Source organism: Choloepus didactylus, chromosome 10, assembly GCF_015220235.1.
Source record: "Choloepus didactylus isolate mChoDid1 chromosome 10, mChoDid1.pri, whole genome shotgun sequence".
Lineage (NCBI taxonomy): Eukaryota > Metazoa > Chordata > Mammalia > Pilosa > Megalonychidae > Choloepus > Choloepus didactylus.
In genome coordinates, this window is record NC_051316.1 from 14,596,348 (window position 1) to 14,613,156 (window position 16,809).

The 16,809-nt window shown below is 36.7% G+C and overlaps 1 long non-coding RNA gene across 1 annotated transcript in view; it reads right to left on the reverse strand.

Moving 5' to 3' along the window:
- Window positions 1–213: 213 nt before the first annotated feature.
- Window positions 214–16,809, reverse strand: part of LOC119545435 — a 36,325-nt gene continuing 19,729 nt past the window's right edge. The window contains exons 2-3 of the long non-coding RNA XR_005219077.1: window positions 831–935; window positions 214–329 (exon numbers count right to left, since the gene is read on the reverse strand). This is a non-coding gene — a long non-coding RNA (uncharacterized LOC119545435). The remainder of the gene's footprint in view (window positions 330–830; window positions 936–16,809) is intronic.

Consider the following 16,809-nt stretch of genomic DNA (forward strand, 5'->3'; position numbering starts at 1 on the left):
CTGCTGAGGATTTATTTCTCTTCTAAGATGACCATGGAGAGCTTTGGAAATTCTGCTATCACTGTTAATTGACAAGAAAGGGCATAGAGCAGGGTAAAACAGTGAAAAAAAGCACACTGATGCCCTGTAGATTACTGTCTTTCTGATTTGCAAAAGCTATGTGGACAGTAAGGAAAGAACTGACCAAATAAAAGAAAACAAAACACGTCACCTGGCAAAGGATAGCTTGTATGGCTCTTGTTTCTGGAGATCATTTCTGGATATGCTTGCTCTTGAGCATTCCCTATAATTTTTTCTGGTGCCTGCACAAGAGAATAACTATGTAGACACTGGACAACAACATGAAGAAGAAAAAAAAGATATCCCGAATAAGTATGCAACTTATAAAAGTAACATTTATGCCTGGTGAGGTACAATATTTCATAAAAATACATATTTGCCTGAAGTGTAATTTTTTGTTGCTGTACTCTTAGTAATGACATGAATACTGATTAAAATGTTGAGGGCCCAGAAGAAGGAAAAGGAAGGATAAATGAAATTGGTCACTCTGAGTTTGAGCCACAGCCATCTGCAGTTGTTGGGACTGATGATAATGGCTTGGATTACACTCAGGAGACAGGTTGCACAAATAGCCCCCGGTTGACAAAGTAAATGTACATCATGGTCTTACACCAAACATCATTCAGAAAATGTTTAATTCCAAATAAGAACACAGTTTCAGGGGTTCCCCAAGCAATTATAGTAACCAGGTTAGCCAAAGTCAATTGTGTGAGAATCTTATCTGTGATTTTCCTCTGAGAAGGTTGGGTGAAAGAGATGTAGGAGCTCACCGAGAGCACCAGGGAGTTCCCCAGAATCCCAATGCCAGTTTGACACAGGAAGAAAATTCTGAAGACCATATCTTTTGGAAGCATTTCCTGGTGACTGTCTTAGCACTAAAGCAAAATCCATAAACCCATAAACATAAAATTACATAGAGAATTTGTCACAATCTATTTAAGTATAGGAGCAATGACAACAACAACACATTCTAAGGTTGACAGTTTTACCAGATGCAGAGACAAATATCCAAATATTCTGAAATAATGTGCAGCATACATAGGTATGGTTTTATTCCAGTAGTGAAGTGGTTACTATTAGACATTTTTACTAACATTTAGAAATAATTGATTTCACAGTTTTCTATTTCCTCAAAAAAAAAAAAAAGCTGGCTGTAGTGAAAGACAAAATTATGCTCAGTGCTTGCATATAATGCTTTTAAGAGCCTTTTAATGAAATGCTACAGTAGAGATTTTACAAATGTAATAACTTTTTATTGCAGGGAATGTGGAAAAATTATTATAAAGGAAAAAGTAAAAAATGCTCATATGTCAATCACATAGAATGAGCATAAGAACATGCCATGTTAAGAATATGGCAAATATTTTTTCAAGTATGCCTCTTTATATAGAAGAATTATACTGTATATGAAATTTTATATCAAACATTTCCAGTTGGCATTATAACTAAAGTATTTTCTAAAGTAGAAGCTTGTTGTAAACATAATTTCAAAATCAAAAATATTTCCTGTGCCGGTGTTGTGACATTTACAGCAGCTTTTGTTTTCTCAATGTCATTTCCTAATTTTCCATAAAATCTATGCTGCTCTGATTAGCCTGTATAAAACTTTACCATCTGTTTATAACAATCACCAATTTTTTCCAAAAAAGTACCAAAATAAGTCTCCTATATTAAATATTTCACAGTCCAAACTGCCAAGAATCTCATCAGCATTGAATATGATCACTGCTTAAACTTTTGTCCCTTTTGGGGGGATATAGCTTTTGCTGTCGGACACTGCATGCATCTAATTCTGAGTAAGGTAGAACTTTTAAAATACTTTTTACTTTAGTTTTTCTATCTTATTAACTATCCATACAATGCCCAAAAAGAATCCAAACAAACAATAAACAAGAACAGATAATGAGAACATACTGACTTTTCCTAAAGGGCTTATCAAATTTTATTATTACTATTTTTCTTTTAAGTGTTTTATTTTTTCATTTTTGCCTACTTTTTCATGTATGATTTTTCTTAATATAAGCCATATGAATATGAACATAAATATTTTCAAATTTTTAAAGAACCTAATTTGATGTAGCCAAAATGATTTATTCTGTCATTTCACATTTCTTCCAGTAATGTTAAGGTAAAAAGATCTCCATAATAAAAAAAATTGAGAAATAGAAACTAGTGTGGTTTATTCAGATACATTTATCCATACACATCTGAAATTTATTTTCTTATGCTGTGTGTAGTACAGATTGCATATATTGTACTTTCGCTCCCAATATCAACTCAGTTGTAGAGGCACAGGCAAGACTGAAAGTATACATGTTCACAAAGTATACAAAGATATCTTTAAATTTGCCTTAATATTTGACAATTACACTGTCCACTGCTAAATAAATCCATGGATCACAGAGGAATTCTCAATAAATGTAAAAATCTGTTGAATTACATGAAAGTGAGATTATAACAGCTAAACTAGTCTTAGAGGGGGAATTTTTAGCATGAAATTCATATTTTAGAAAAGAACAAAGCAATAAAGTTGTTAAGGATTAAATTATGCTCCCACAAAAGTCACACTCGGTTCCCAAACTCTGATCCTGTGAATATGTATCATTTGTAAATAGGACATTTAGAAGCCTTTATTAGTTAAGGTGTGCCCAAACTGGATGAAGACGTGCATTCATCCAAGATGGCAGAAGTCCTTATATGCAAAGGAAATGGAAAGGAGAGAGAAAGCCACAGGGGATGAAATTAACAGCTGGCTGAACCCAGAGGACAAAGAGACAATGCCAAGTGTATGACATGTAACAGAAAAGCTAAGTACCAGTGATTGCTGACAGTCAGACCAGAACACCACTGTGTCCCAAGAAAAAGCATTATTTTGCTGACGCCTTGATTTTGGACTTCTCCTAGCTTCAAAGCCATCAGCTAATAAATTGCCATTATTTAAGTCAAGTCCTTATATGGTATTTTTTCAGCAGCTGAGAAACAAAATATGAAAGCCAATAACCTAAGCATCCACCTGAACAAACTAGTAAATTTGACATGAAACAAGAAAAAGGAAGAAATAATAAAGATTAGAACATAAATCATGAAATAAAAAACAGGAGGAAATTAGAGAAAGTCATTGAATCCAAAAGCTGTTTCTTTGAGAAGATGTGTAAAACTAAAAATGCTCTACTAACACTAATGACGAAAAAAGATAGAACACAGTAATTACTGATAATGAAATAGAGAAAAACAGTGAAATAAAAACTGGCCATTTGAAAATATTAATAAATTTAGAAACTTCTAGCTAAGCTTATCAAGAAAAGAAGAATGAATACACAAACTACTAATATCAGTAACAAAAGAAGGTATTGCCACTCATCACACAAATATTAAAAGAATAATAATGGAATACTACAAATAACATAATCCCATACGTCTGATAACTTAGATGAAACAAACCCATTCTTTGAGAGACATATACCACCAATACTCAGAAAAATAGAAAACCTGAGTACTCCTATGTCTATAAAAGTAATTTAAATTGTAGTTAAAAACCTTCCAAAGAAGAAAACTTGATGCCCATATTATTTCACTAACTTCCTGGTTGTATAGTACCAAATATTTGAGGAAGAAATAGTATGGAGTCTGTGCTGGTTTGAATGTATTATGTCACTCAGAAAAAGCCATATTCTTTGATGCAATCTTATGGGGCAGACATATTAGTGCAGATTAAGTTGGAATGTTTGGATTAGGTTGTTTGCATGGAAATGTGCCCCACCCAACTGTAGGTGATAACTGATGAAATATTTCCATGGAGGCGTGGCCCCACACATTCAGGGTGGGCCTTGATCAGTGGAGCTGTATAAATGGGCTGACAAACAGAAGGAACTCAGTGTAGCTGAGAGTGAACTTTTGAAGAGGAGCTACAGCCTAGAGGGACACTTTGAAGAAAGCACAGGAGCTGCAGATGAGAGACAGTTTGAAGATGACCATTGAAAGCAGACTCTTGCTCCGGAGAAGCTAAGAGAGGACAAATACCTCAAGTGCAACTAAGAGTGACATTTTTGAGGAACTGCAGCCTAGAGAGGAACGTCCTGGGAGAAAGCCATTTTGAAACCAGAACTTTGGAGCAGATGCCAGCCACGTGCCTTCCCAGCTAACAGAGGTTTTCCGGACACCACTGGAAATAAACCAAATAAACCCCCTTTTATAAAAGCCAATCAATCTCTGGTGTTTTGCATTCTGGCAGCATTAGCAAAATAGAACAGAGTCTATACGATATTTTCCAGGTAGAAGAGTAGCGAACACTTCCGAACTTATTTTATGATACCATGACTTCTCTAATCCACCAAATTAGACAGGCCAATATTTTTTAAAAAGAAATCTAAACCGACATCTTTCATGAACATAGATGTAAAAACTCCTCAACAAAGCAATCAGAATGCAGCCAGCAAAATATAACAAGGATAATACATAATTATCAAAGGGGGTTCATTCCAGAAATGTGAGGCTAATTAAATATTCAAACATCAAACAGTATGAAGAAAGTGAACACAGCCTGAGGAATTTATGGGAAACCATCTCCTAGAAGAATTTAAAAAGGAGCAGAGAGAATATGTAAGAAAATGCGGCTGAAAACTTCCCATAATTAACGAAAGTCATGAATATACTCATCCAAAATGCTCAATGAACCCCATACAGGATAAATACAAATAGATCCCCACATCAAAATATTGTAGTCAAACTGTCAAATACCAAAGATAAAGAGAGAATTCTGAAATCCACAAGAGAGAAACAATGTGTCAAGTACAAGAAAGCCTCAATAACATTAAGTGCTGATTTCTCATCAGAAACCATGGAGTCAAGAAGGTAGTGGGATGAATTATTTGAAAAGTGCTGACAGCCAAAAATTGCCAAACAAGAATTCTTTATCTGGCAAAACTGTCTTTCAAAAATAAGGGAGAGATTAAGACATTCCCAGACAAACAAAATCTGAGGGAGTTCATGACCTCTAGACTAGCCCTGCAAAGGATGCTGAAGACAGTGTGCAGGTTAGAAGGAAAGGACAATAGATGATAGATGAAGCCACATGAAAAAAAAGAGATGTCCAGTAAGGGAAACAACATGGGTAACTGTAAATTACAGTTCTATTATATTTTGGGTTTATAACTCCAGTTTTTATTTCTTACAGGATCTGAAAAGCAAATGCATAAAATGTAGTAATAAATCAGTAGTTTTGGGCTCAGAATGTATAAACATGTAATTTGTGACAAGAAGTCCATAAAGGTGGGGGGACAGGAGTTTAGGAAGATAGTTTTGTATACTATTGCAGTTAAGTTCGTATCAAAGCAAATGAGACTGCTACAGATTTAGGATATTAAATAAAAGCACCATGGTAACTAGAAAAAAAAATAGACAGAGGGTAGACTGCAGGTTCCATGGATGGGCAACAGAGGGAATGGGGAACTAATGCATAACGGGTGAATGCCTTCTTCATACCTTACACAAAAGTTAACTCAAAATAGAATATAGACCTAAAATTAAATATAAAATTATAAAGCTATAGTAGAAAATATAGGAGAAAATTGGTATGACATTGGGTTTCAAATGAGTTTATAAATATGACATACAACTTGATTTTAAAAATGGTCAATTTGGTTTCATTAACATTACAACATTTCTCTGTGAAAGACACTGTTAGAAGAATAAAATAATAAATAGACCAGAGTAAAATACTGGGAGAAATCTGATTAGCCAGTTCTCCAGAGAAGATACACAGATGGCAAATTAGCATATGGAAAGTTGTTCAACATCATTTGTCATTAGAGTAAAGAAAAGTAAAACCACTATGAAATATCACTACACAACTACTATAGTGACTTAAATCCAAAACATATAATGGAACAGTCCTCAGTAATAAAAAGGAATAAGCTATCCATTCACCTAACAACATGAGTTAGGTTTTATTTGTTTTGGGGGTCCCCAAACAAATAAAATGTATTCATTTATATGACATTCTAGAAAGGTCACAATATGGGAAGAAAAAAGAACAGTGGTAGTGAGGGTTTGAGGGAGGAGTGAATTTCTGACTACAAAAGGAATTTTTAGGATAACGGAACTGTTCTGTATGGTACTGGGGTTGGTGGACACATTACTCTATGGATGCAAAATTTGAAAAGTTAACCACAAGGAGAACCTAAGATGGTGGCTAGGTGAGACAGGGCAAAAAAACACCTCCGTGAAAAATACTAGATAAAAGCCAGAAAGTGACCCAGAATACCAGTTCCAGCAATGTACCAGCCGGACAAGGTCTGCTAAATCCACAGGGACCGTGCATTTGGTGAAACCAGGAATCTGCGTACTGAAACAAGTGAGTGAGCTGGCTGAAAGTATGGCTGCTGCACTGCAGTGTGGGGAAACCATGGGTTGGCATTTGGAGATGGACTAGTTCTTTAAAAAAAAAAAACCCCGGGAGTGGCTGCAGTTACAATGGTGAGAACCAGGAAGTGAAGCACGGCAGGAGGAGGCTGTGCCAACGTCTCGGTGTCTGGCGTGGAGGATAGCCTGCTGATGATTGTCTCGGGGCCAGCGGGGCAGAGGGGAGCCAAAAGGAGAAAGAAAACATGCCCCTTGCAGCCATCTCCCCGGCAGGCTGGGGACCCCCTGCCCAGGGCCGGAGCTATAGCCCAGAGCTGTGCCAAGGGTCATAGTGTGATGGGGAGTGTTTCCTACAGCACCGCGCATGCGCCACAATATCGGCTGCAGACAGTGGCCTTTAGTGCACCCATAGGTAATTGTCCCAGAGCTGGGAAGGCAGCGCTGTGCAAAAAGGGGGAAATTAACACGCCCCATTCAACCATCATTACAGCAGGCTGGGAATGCCCCTGCACGGCCCAGTGGCCCAGGGCTTCCCTGGAGGGCCAGTGTGCACTTGTGATGAGGCACAACCTTCCCTCAGCAGACGTCCTGGAAGAATGCAGCTGAGAAGGGGGGCCCACTCGGAAATCCCAGGGACCCTACACCAATACCAAGGACTTGTGGGTCAGCAGCAGACACAATCTGTGGCAAGACTGAAATGAAGGCTTAGACTCTTGCAACAGCTTTAGATCTCTGGGAACACCTGGGAGGTTTGATTATTAAAGCTGCCCTGCCTCCCTAACCACCCAGACACATGCCCCACATTCAGGGCAGACAGTACCAACAACACACCCAAATTTGGTGCACCAATTGAACCCCACAAGAATCAGATCCCCACACACCACAAAGTCAAAGTTGGAGAGAACTGACTTGAGGGGAATAGGTGACTCACGGATGCCATCTGCTGGTTAGTTAGAGAAAGTGCACGCCACCAAGCTGTAGATCTGACAAATTAGAGATCAGTATTTTTAATATCCTGAAAGAACCCTATCAAGTAAAGCAAATGCCAAGAGGCCAAAAACAACAGGAAATCTTAAAGCATATGCTAAAACCAGATGATACGGAGAACCTAAACCCAAACACCCAAATCAGAAGGTCAGAAGAGACACAGTACTTGGAACAATTAATCAAAGAACTAAAGACATACAACAAGAGCATGGCACAGGATATAAAGGACACGAAGAACAGCATGGCACAGGATATAAAGGACATAAAGAAGACCCTGGAAGGGCATAAAGAAGAAATTGCAAGAGTAAATAAAAAAATAGAAGATCTTATGGAAATAAAAGAAACTGTTGGCCAAATTAAAAAGACTCTGGATACTCGTAATACAAGATTAGAGGAAGCTGAAGAGTGACTCAGTGACCTCAAGGACCACAGAATGGAAAATGAAAGAATAAAAGAAAGAATGGGGAAATAAATCAAAAAAATTGAAATGGATCTCAGGGATATGATAGATAAAATAAAATGTCCAAATTTAAGACTTATTTGTGTCCCAGAAGGGGAAGAGATGGGTAAAGATCTAGAAAGAATATTCAAAGAAATTGTTGGGGAAAACTTCCCAAACCTTCTACACAATATAAATACACAAAGCATAAATGCCCAGCAAACTCCAAATAGAATAAATCCAAATAAACCCACTCCAAGACATATTCTGATCAGACTGTCAAATACAGAAGAGAAGGAACAAGTTCTGAAAGCAACAAGAGAAATCAATTCACCAAATACAAAGGAAACAACATAAGACTAAGTAGTGACTACTCAGCAGCCACCAAGGAGGTGAGAAGGCAGTGGCATGACATATTTAAAATTCTGAGAAAGATAAATTTCCAACCAAGAATACTTTATCCTGCAAAACTCTCCTTCAAATTTGAGGGAGAGCTTAAATTTTTCACAGATAAACAAATGCTGAAAGATTTTGCTAATAAAAGACCTGCCCTACTTCAGATACTAAAGGGAACCCTACCGACAGAGAAACAAAGAAAGGAGGGAGAGATATAGAGAAATTTAACAGACATATATAGAACATTACATCTGAAATTACCAGGACACACATTATTCTCAAGTGATCACAGATCTTCCTCCAGAATAGACCATATGCTGAGACATAAAACAAGCCTCAATAAATTTTTTAAGAACATTGAATTTATTCAAAGCATATTCTCTGACCACAATGGAATACAAATAGAAGTCAATAACCATCAGAGACTTAGAAAATTCACAAACACCTGGAGGGTAATAATGAGGGGGAGATGAAAACATTCCCAGATAATCAAAGGCTGAGGGACTTCATCACCAGCAGATCAGTCCTATAAGAAATGCTAAAGGGAATTGTGCAGGCTCAAAGGAAGAGACACTGAACAATTGACTGAAACCACTTGAAGAAATAAAGATTGCCAGTAAAGATCACATGGTAAATATAAATACCAACACTACTGTATTTTTGATTTGTAACTCCAGTATTTACTTCCTACAGGATCTAAAATACATAAACTGTAATGATGAATCAGTGGTTTTGGACTCAATGTAAAATATGTAATTTTTGACAAGAACTACATAAAGTTGGGAGAATGGAGGAGTATAGGAACATAGTTTATGTGTCCTATTGAAGTTAAGTTGGTATCAAAGAAAAACAAGATTGTTGTAGATTTAAGAGGTTAAATTTAAGCTCCACGGTAAACACACAGAAAGTATCAGAGAATATGACCATAGAGATGAAAAGTAGAGTATGTGTTATGAGAAGTGGGGGAAGGGGCAATGGGGAGTTAAGAAATGAGTGTAGGGTTTCTGTTTGGGGTGAAGGGAAATTTCTAGTAAAGGATGGTGGGAAGGGAGTGGCATTGCAACATTCTAAATGTGATTAATCCCACTAATGGAATGCTAAAGAAAGACTGGAATGGGAAGATTTAGGCTGTATATATGTTTCCACAATTGAAAAAAAAATAGTCTAGATAATGATAATTAAATGCTAAGGATGATCCTGCATGGGATCTGAGGATGGAGGAGAGAAGGCTCAAAGGGACACAGTGGGGACATAAGGAAAAAAAATGAAATATAGAATGTAAGCTTTGTATCAGTGTTGAATTGCTTGAACTTCTTAGCTGTGCTTAATGGGATTGCATAAAAGAATGTTCTTGTCCACGGGAATTGTATATGTGAATTATATTGTTTGTTCAAGGATGTGTGCAGCTTGCTCTCATATGTTCAGAAGACAGAGCAATAGATGATGGATGTTAGGGAGGGAGGGAGGGAAAGAAAGAAATGGTGCTGTGACAGGATGTTAAAGTTGGTGGATCGGGGTATCAGGGAACGGGGGTCGGGGTATGCTGGAGTTCCGTGTATGGGGTTTGTATTGTTTTTGCAACTGTTCCTGTAAGTTTGAATTTATTTCAAAATAAAATGAAAAAAAAAAAAAAAAAGTTAACCAGTGTCCAGGGATGCTAGAATGGGATACCAGCTGTGACAAATGAACATTGCTATATTACCTCATTGAAGGGCCTGCCGGAAAATGTGCTAAGTTACTTTATTACACAGTGATTTTAACTATAAATTGTAGGACTAAAGACAAAAAAGCATTGTATATAAACTTATTTGTTAACTTTAGGTAGTTGGAGCTAGCTTTCTTACTATCAGAGAAAAACATTTACAAATAAGCAACAAGGGAAGGCTAGAATGAATTGTGATTTCTGGATTAGAGGCAGAAACATCAGAATGAAATCAAGAGTATGTGTGTCTATATACATAGATATATAATATACATATATGTGAAGTAACATGTAAATGTAAGTAATATATAAATATAAAAACAAGTGTATTATTAAACATACATATATTTCCTACCTTTGTGGAAAGGACACAACACCAGTGACATCACAGTGACAACAAGAAACCTAGTTCCCAGGTCATAGTTTATAATACCACTCTTAAATAAAGGTAACCAGGATTCCTTGGTAAATGACCACATCTAGCACTGAGTTAGAAAAAAAACTGATGGATGGAGTACCTTGTAGTGACATAAAGTAAGGACAGACTCAAAAACTAAAGGTTGAGTTATATCAAAAGGCCACAAGGAGCCAACCTGCAAGAGCTACCAAAGGTGAAATCTAGAACAAATGATCAAGAAAATAAAAATGTTTTACTGGGTTGTAACCTAAAGAATAAAATAAACATCCATGAGTCTATACCATATAAATAAACGATTGCATAAACAAATAAATAGGGGAACAAGACAACTCTCCCTTTCAGATGAATTCCAAATAATATTTGTAGATACAGGCACTGTCCACAGAGCTTGATTTCTTTCCTCTTGAGTGTGATCTGGACTTAATGACTCACTTTCAATGAAAAGAGGCAAAAATAGCAACTTTATGGTGAAAAATTGGCAAATACTACTTTAGCCAAGTGATTAAGGTTATCATCAGCAGTAATAGGTCACACTGACATTGGGTATTCTGAATAATACAAATGGTACTAATGTTAGCTTCTCAGTTTTGATAAATAAACCATAGTAATGTATGTCGTTAACATTAGAGAAAAATTAATAAAAGGTGAATGGGAACATCTGTACTGTCATTGCAACTTTTTAAAAAATCTAAAATTATTCTAAATTAAGAACTTATAAAAACACAAAACAAATGAAACGGCAGAGCAAAATGGAGATATTACACAAAATTTCATATCAATTAAACAAAAATTTTGAGTGCATATGGAAAAGAAATATGGGACTGGAAAATGAAGATGACAGGGATAATCTATACATAAATAAAAATTTATAATCCAGTAGAAATAATGAGGGTGAGCTAGAAAACCCCAACGATCTAACAATTAAACACAAATTCTATAAAAATCCAAAGTCAGTTTTTCTACCCTTATTCAGAAGAAATCCTTTCTTTAGTAATCTTTGTTAATGTAAAATTAATTGTTATTATTAACTCAACCATATTTGTCCTAGTCTTTTCTTGATGACTTGATTCCTTTCCATTAAACAACTGATTTCTTATTGAATTTTAATAAATGCTTAAGTATCTGAAAGCCAAATGTTCATAATTGTTATTTCTTTTAAGATTTTTATCAAATATTCTTACCTAGTTGTTCTTTCAGATGAATGTCAGAAAAATGTATTGTGTAATTAGCATGTTGGTAATGCATCTGTAATTAATGAAAGTTACTAATTTATTTGGGACAAATAATCTATGAAGAAGTGTGGACTACATTTTTTAAATTGAGGAACTGTGGAACACTAATCTGTAGGTCCAACACTAAAAATTTTTTCTTATAAATTAGAACTCTTTGTGTAAAGTTAAGGGAATATTAAATAGCAAGAAAGAAGTTTAAAAAGTGAAAAACTTTAGATAGTATAATGTATCAAGAATAAAATAATGTGAACAGAAAAAACTTATATCTAAAATAAAACCCAATACTCAACTTGTACCATTTATTGTTTCCCAAATACATCATGCCTGAAATACAAAAGCACTTAACACCAAATTTAAATGGTCAATTCATACACCTGCTTCTTCTACTTTAAAGAAAGCTCTACCTTTAATCTAACATCATTTCATTAGAAGTGCTCAGAAAATGCTGTTAAATTAATAAATAATATGGTAGAGGTAAATGGAAAATATATTTAAAGAGCAACAGTGAGAAAAGGAAAAAGCAAATTAGAGTGGAGAAGCAGCAGTGAAGGAAAGTGATGGCAAGATGCACCTAGAGGGAAGAGGCAGGTAAAGACCTGAGAGGTATGTTAAGGGCAATGAAAAGAAAAATACAAGGGGAACAGATTTGGATACAATTGAAAAGAAATACATAGAGGGACAATGACTTAGGAAGACACAACATTATTAGGAAGTGTGGAACTCTAAATTATAAATTAGAAAAGGTTAATTCAAGGAAATAGAGGGTAAGAATGTAATTTTAAAGTATGGCAAGAGATGAGGAAGATATGTAAATAAAGGAAATTGTGAAAAGTGTTAAAGTACAACATTAAATGGTAATGGACCATAAAAAGTAGGTATTTCTAAAGGAATTTGACTGAAGACAAAACTGAAATGTAAGGATAAAATTGTAAGTACAAAAGAGAACAGAAAAGAGAAATACATAGCAAGAAAAATTTTAAGCAAATTACTGAATGAAAAGTCAGTAAAGGAATGGAGTACATCTATGAGTGAACAGAAAAGAAAGAAAAGAAAGAGGAGTGTGGGGGTGGTTGTGTACATGTCTTGGCAGTGGTGGGGAAAAGAAGGGAGAAAAGACATAAGTTCTAAAAAACCCTACATGTCAAATATAGAAAAAAAGGACTTAAATTATGCAAAAATGAAAAATGAAAGCATTAATAATGCCACAATGTTCTAACCATGGGAAAGGAGGCAAATGAGAGTAAAGCAGAACTAAAACATAGCTCTTTGGTTAAAGCAACTTAAAACCATCAGAACCCAAGCTCACTGAGGAATGAGGACAGACCAAGGGAAACGGCTGGAGCATGACAGACAGCATGACAGACAGCAGGAAGTGCAAGTTGTAGAACACAGAACAAGAATAGCAAACACTTTCAGGGGCCTACTGAGCAAAGGACATTAGTCTGAGCATGTTTATTCAGTTCTCATAACAACAGCATAAGGTAAGTACTATTTTCCTACTTTATGGATAGAAACAGAAGCTCAGAGAGGCCAGGTAACCTGTACAAGTAATACTGCAGGGAGGTGGTAGAGCAGAGCTTGAATCCCATCTGTCTTACCCCAGAGTGTTCATGGATACCACACTAATGCCTCAGAGAGAAGGTAGAACTGAGGACCTTCAAATAAATAAATAAAGGAGAATGAATGTGGTTATATCCTTTTAAGCTTGAGTGTAAGATGCTTGCAAAACAGGAAATTAATTCAGTAGAATAAAAATGTAATTGTTATTTAAAAATAGAATAGGTGGTGTAGAGAGGTGAGAAAAGAGAAATAGGAAGGACACGAAGACCAAGGAAAAAGATTTAATGAATCAAGGATGGAAGGAAAAGACCTGAAGGAGAATGTTGGGAAACAGAAAAAGAGGACAGATCATAAATAAACTGTGTTGACCTAGAGAAACATTTCTAATGGAGGAGATTTGGGAAAAAAAAAATTAGGAGAACTAAGAGAAGGGAGTTTAGTTCTCTGGAAGAGTCTGTTCCATTGCTCCCTGTGACAAGGTGTGAGAGAGACGTGACTCACCTGAGCTGGTGTCACTGCCCCTGAAGTGTGGGTGGGACGGGACTGATGGCTGTGTCTGGGGAAATGGTACATTCCTGAGTTATAAAAGCCAGTGAGGTGACCTCAGCTCACACTGGGAGGTGGTTATCATGTCACTGCACTGGCCCTGACACATTGAGAGGTGTGTCTCTGAAGAGGGTGTCACAAACAGGGACAAATTAAGCTTCCACTAAGAACTGTAACAATTATGTATAGAAGTCAAAGAACTTTCTTGGGACACCAACTTTCCCAGATGAGGACTTTTTGTTAATGGCAACCCCTGGGATATAAAATAGAGATGGTAGTCAAGTACTAAAAAGTCCTATTCTATGCTGGTGAAGTGGTAGTAATTAGTAATTCATGTCACATCAACCTGTTGGAAGATAGGACATTTTTTACATTATGATTAGCAGAAGCATGTGACCTGATTAGCAGAAGCATGTGAGAAATTTTAAATGTAACTAAGTAAAATATGAAGTAGATTTTTTTAAATGGTAAATTTTCATCACAATTATTTAAGTGAATACTTGTGCAAGCGCATGATGATTGAAGGCAGTATGCAAATGTGAATTTATTCATGTAATCATGGGTTCATGATTTGTTTACCTAAAACTTTCCTTTAATTGTATGTTCAGTTCCAATTGAACATAGCAAAGAAAGTCAGAATTGGTGGAAATAAATAAACATATGAAATGCTCTTTCCAGAATGCTGGAACCAGGAGGCTGTTTCTTTCCTTCGACTGTTGTCAGGAATCACTAATTGATAGAATTAGAGGTTCCTTGAATCATGGTTCATGCAAGTCAAAACAGAAATGAGAAACTGTCATTTTGAAGAATAGTGAAAATACTCATCAGGTGACTAACATGTTTAAAGGGATGACAGTGGCTTCAGCCCAAAAATGAAACATGGGTAATTTCCCAACTGTGAGAGAAGGAAGCATGCCCTCTTCCTTAGAGGTGCACTTATCCTGGATCTCAACTTTAAAAGGAAATTTTCGTGGGAGAACTAACACAACGATTATTGAAAATCATTCCTGAAATCACCACCTCTGTAGATGTACTGTGCTGTGACTCCCTGACTACCCTATAATTCAAACTTCTTTCCTCCAGGAGACAGTGAAGTATCCATTCAAATGTGGTTGTTTGTATTCAGGGTATATGGTTTAGGTATGTGTATTGTCATTGTTTGGTAAAGTGGGTTTGCTTGAGAATCCCTGAACCCAGCAGAGGTGGGGACAGGGGGCAGTTATGTTCCAAGGTGGCCCTGCAGTGGGAAATTTCAGGGATTGTGGAACCACTGGGGAGGTGAGTTCCAAGTCAGTGTTGCCACTCACCTTCTGGATGTGAGACCCAGAGAAGGTCATGTCCGCTCTCTGAGCCTCAGCCTCTAGTCTATAAAGGGAAATAAAGTGGGTTTGTGGGAAGGAACAATTTGAAAGGATATATGGCTAACTCAGGCTCCAGCATATAATAGAAGCTAGAAGTAATGAATTGTAAGATCGATATTTTTGAGCCTTAGGGGTCTTTACGAGATGGGGTAGACTCACTTGTCCATACTTGTAGCTACAGAATATAACCATTAACCCTGGAAGAGAGGCCACTAAAGGGCAACTATGAAAGGTGATAAGAGGAAGGCAAATTTGTGAAACTCCAGATCAGCAGTAATAATCCAGAGGCAGGCATCTTTCATCACCCGACCCAACAGAAGCAGGTGACCGCTCGCTGTTTTCCACAGCAAGTGGGACACGATTCTGGAAATGAGCCTCACCCTGGCATCGAAAGGTTGAGAATGCCTTTTTGACCCAAAGCGGGAAAAGAAAGGGAATGAAATAAGGTTCAGCAGCTAGGGTTTCAAGGAGAGTCATGAGGCCATCCTGGAGGTTACTCCTAAGCAAGCTTCAGCTAAATATCCCAAACAGTCAGTTTGATAAGCCCAAGTCAACAACAGTCCTGAAAACCCTAAAGAATACCCAGGTCCCTATCTGAAACTCTATAAAAGTTTCAATCACTAAGTTTATTATTCAGAAACTTAAATCCTCCAGAGAGCTCCTATGCCAGCTAAGTCCCCAAACTCAGAGGCAAATAAACCTCTTTAAAACATCAACCAGTTGCCTCCCCCTTTCCCATAATGTCAACACTCCTTTTCAACATGAACAAGTTAGGGTGATCACTGCCTAGACATCCCTGAAGATTGGGAAAGTGATTAAACTAGAGGAAGGGGCAGCAACAGACCACATAGAATTTATCAAAGATTATGAATACTGAATCTCTATATAAGTTTCTTTTTCTTAGTTGCTAGGGTATTAGAACAGCTAGAAGGAAAGAACTGAAATGGTGGAACTGTAACCCATAACATTCATTGAAATTTGCTATGCAGCTACTTGTTAAATTGCAATTTGAAGGTTATCATTTTTTTGTATATATGTTATATTTCACAATAAGGAAATAACTGAAACTATGATACTGTAACCCATAACATTCTTTGAAATTTGCTAAGTACTTGTTAAACTGCACTTGGAAAATTATCACTTCTAGGTAAATATATTATATTCTACAATTAAAAAAAAAAAGCCTGCTGTATTTGCTGGTCTTAAAATTGCATGGTTCTCCTTTTTCACTATTTCTTCCCTCACTGCTATTAGCACTTCAGAATAACCCATGGTCTTGCTCAGGCCCTGGGCACTGGAAAAAGATGGACACACAAAGCCCCATGTTGGGAATGTGAAAGAGATCAGACAATTGTTGGTTAACTTCAGGCATAAAAGCAACTGATTTTTTTTAAACAGTTCATTTCTGAGGTTTTAAATCCTATACCATAGGATTTAATCATTTAAAATGTACAATTCAAATTTTAGTATATTTACAGATATGTGCAACCATCACTACAGCGAATTTTAGAACATTTCATTACCTTAAAAAGCTACCATCCTCCCGGGGGCAAGATGGCAGAGTGGTGAAGTCTAGGTTGTAGTTACTCCTCCGGGGCAGTTGGTAGAAAGCCAGGAACTGTGTGGATCCTACATCACAGAGGAATTTGGGATTGGATAAACTTCACTTGCCAACATGTGGAACAGCTGAGATCAGCAAAATCTGTAAATTTTCATGGCCAGGGGGCACATGCCCCTCCCTGCCAGGT